Source organism: Myotis yumanensis, unplaced genomic scaffold (genome assembly GCF_028538775.1).
Source record: "Myotis yumanensis isolate MYYU_CA2020_CCGP unplaced genomic scaffold, mMyoYum1.0.hap1 SCAF_5, whole genome shotgun sequence".
NCBI lineage: Eukaryota > Metazoa > Chordata > Mammalia > Chiroptera > Vespertilionidae > Myotis > Myotis yumanensis.
In genome coordinates this window covers 90,675,413-90,678,922 of record NW_027223756.1, presented here as the reverse complement: position 1 = coordinate 90,678,922, position 3,510 = coordinate 90,675,413, and positions in this window count along the sequence as shown.

Below are 3,510 nucleotides of genomic sequence, written 5' to 3'. Positions count from 1 at the left end.
CCTGATCTAGGCCTGGCCCAGAGTGTCCCTGAGCTGGTGGGGAATGCCTGTTTTGCTCTCATTTAATCGGTTTTTGGATTTCCTTCTATTTATGGCAAGGGAAACTGGTTTTCCATTCTTGGTGACACGAAGGTTCCCTTTTGAAATATACTCACGGAAGTAAAAACAGAAAAGGGGGTCAAAATAAAGGAAAAATAGCGAGTGCTTATGTGCTTCTTATGTTGTTTTCTGTCGATAAGAATAACAGCTCAGGTGGTGATGAGGGCGGCCAAAAACCCATGCCCAACACACAGGTGCTCACAGTAGGTGCTCAATGAGGGTGTGGAATGGATGGATGCTGGGTCTTGAGGTTAGCCCAAAGGAAAACAAAGAAAAACAAGTCAACTTCTGAAGCTGGTCTGATGAAAATGAATTCACCAACTCTCTGATCCCCAAACCCTCTGGTTCCCCCAACATCCACCCGTGAAAGGGCCTCATCTGGGCCTGGGAATACAGCAAGAACACATTACATGTACACTGGGTGAGCCTGTCCTGGGGGGTGGAAGTGGCTGGTGTGAGATGTTTTCTCTTTGCAGGAGCCCTTGCACAGTAGGTCAGTCAATCAACAAACACTGACTGGACTGAACGACTCTCCCAGGCCTGCAGGAGGCTGAGGATACACCACAGCCTCGGGGAGCGAGCGGTCAGCAGGGCCACCAGTCATACAGCCGGTTCTGCCAGATATCAATCTGGCCCCATCCTTGCGGCCGAGGGTTGACGTGTGAATTGCAAAATGGCCTTGTGAAAGACAGAAAGGTAGAGTGCCAGCCCAGAGGGCAGGGCCTGGGTCCTCTCCCTGCGGCCGGAGAAACACCTGCCCTGGACTGGGGAGGTGGCTGCCCATCAGGCTCCAGGCAAGGGCAGGAAGGGAGGGAAGTGCTGCGGTCTTCGCCAGTAACCTGATCCTCAGGAATGCGGCGGGGCCAGACGCACCCCCTACCCGAAGCCGGTGCCTCTCTTCTGGTTGCCCCCGGGGTCCTACCACCCGGGTCTCCGCCGTCCCTGCCCTCTCCAACCCGCGGAGCCTAAGCTCCCCGGGACCGCCCCTACTAGCCGCATCCAGACCTGCGGGGTGCTGAGCGCCCGGGACCATCCCCGGCTAGCCTCACCCCCGGAACGACCCTCACCTCACCCCTTTCAGCTTCCTGCTTAACTCCTTTTTTCCCGTTTTATTCAATAGGTTTTAAGTTTCTGGGTCTTCAAGTAAAGACCAAACATTAAAGCGAGTTGCAGGTTGCTTTAAACAAGAAAGCAGATCTCTCTGCGCTGGCCAGAGGCCAGAGCCCGGGCGATGGGGGTGGGTGGGCTAGGATTAAGCCTCTGTAGGGAAGCGGGGGGGAGGGTGGGAGGACCGGCTGAGTTCTGGTCAGGTATGGGCAGGTCGTGGACCCCCTCTGGACACTGCTCTAGGAAGTGGGATAATGTCCCCAGACTCTTGAAGCTGCTGGGAGATTAAAGCTGAAAATACAGCCCGGAACAAATATCACCCACCCCAGTTTTGGTGGAGACTCTGCCACCTCACTTTCCTTCTGTCCCTCTGTCTCTCTGGCGCCCCCCAATCCAGCTCCACCTTTCTCTGCTCTCCATCAATGTGGCCAACTGGCTTCTGCCCCAGGGCCTTTGCACTTGCTGTTCCCACTGGGACACTTCGCCCTTGATTATCTCCTGACTTGCTCCTTCATTCAGCACCACCTCCTGTGATTCCTCTCCCAGATTACTCAACTCTAAAAAACATCCTCCTTTACCCTCCATGGAAAAGCACCATTTATTCTCCAGGAAGCTGTTTGCCACCTTCTCTTCCTTCGGATCTTGTGCTGGGCGGGTGGGGTTGTTTGTGTCATTCATGTGTGTCCCATCACTGGGCTCACAATAGGTGCTCAATCAATGTACATGGAATGGATGAATGAAGGAATGGTAGTTATACCTAGTTCACTGGAAGGGGCTGGTTGATGGACTTAGGGCCTCCTTGATCTGCCCAGGAAGCCCCCAGTCTCAGGGACAGATCTGGACACAGCCCCTCTTCCCAGCCCTGTGGAGTCAGGGCTGGCCCAAATGGAGGGGCAGGGCTGGGGTATCCCAGAGAGCTCCCTGGTTGGAAGGAAGGAAATGGTAGGGAAGGGCATTAGGTCAGAAGGAATAGTAAGTGCACTGCAGAGGAGCCTGGGGGGTGGGGGGTGGGGGGGGTCAGGCCTTAGAAAGTGGGGCTGGCAAAGTCTGCCATTGCACTTAGAAGCCAAGGTCCTCCCCTCCCAGCTTCAAGGACCCTCCCCCCTCCTCCCCTGTTTGGGGTATACTGAGCCAGACCCAAATGGTGGACAGGGTTCAGACAGATGGAAGGGGTCTAGGGAAGTCCCCAGGGGGATGGCATGGTTAAAGAAGGCTTCTTGGAGGAAGGAATACTGGAAGTGGGTTTTGAAGGATATGTAGGAATTTGCCTGGAAGCTACGGAAGGGCACTCCAGGCTAAGGAAACTCCAGACCAAAAAACAGCCGTTAAATTTGGCTGCATAATAATAAAGTAAAACAATGATAGAGAACATTTGTTGAGCCTGTACTGTTTCTGCAAATCCAGTGAAAATCCCAATACACCATGAGATAGGTAGGAGTATTTGCTCCATTTTCATGAAGAGGAAACTGGGACTCAAAGAAGTAACCTGCCTTGGCTTCCATATGCCTCCATTTCTCAAGGTCTGTCTGCTGGTCAGTCTTTCAGCTCAGGCTGCCTCTGCCCACAGACCACCAGACATTCATCTACCTATTAAGGTAAAAAAAAAAAGCCCTGGCCGGTTTGGCTCAGTGGATGGAGCGTCGGCCTGCGGACTGGAGGGTCCCAGGTTTGATCCGGTCAAGGGCATGTGCCTTGGTTGCGGGCGCGTCCCCGGTGGGGAGTGTGCAGGAGGCAGCTGATTGATGTTTCTAACTCTCTGTGTCCCTCTCCCCTCCTCTCTATAAAAAACCAATAAAATATTTAAAAAAAAAAAAAAAAAAAGGTCAGGACCCACGGTCGGGGTGGAGCCTCCCTAGGCCACCCAATCACTCTCCTGCCTTGGAGAGAAGCATGGCCCCCTCTCTTCCGATCTTGCTCCAGAGAGGGCTCCCAGGATGGGGTTGGCTACAGGTTTGGCCTCTACTCCCTTCCAACAGGGGTCCCTTCATGCCCAGGCTGGGACCCAAGAGGACAGGTCAAGAGGGCACAGAAACTTACATGCCTGGAAACAGGCACGCATGTACACAAGGTACCCTGCTCCACACCTGCACACACACACAAGCACAGGTAGACAAGTGTGTACACAGACACACACCCACATGCCTGGCCCTCTGCCTGCCAGGCCAGTCCAGGCCTCTTGCTCATAATCACAGTCTCACTCTTTGCCTTTTTGCTCCAAGGCCATTAAGGGCAAGGCCAGGTGAGAAAGGGGGTTGGGGGAGGGTGCTCCTCCCCACAGGCTAGTCACACAAACCAAGGCCAGAG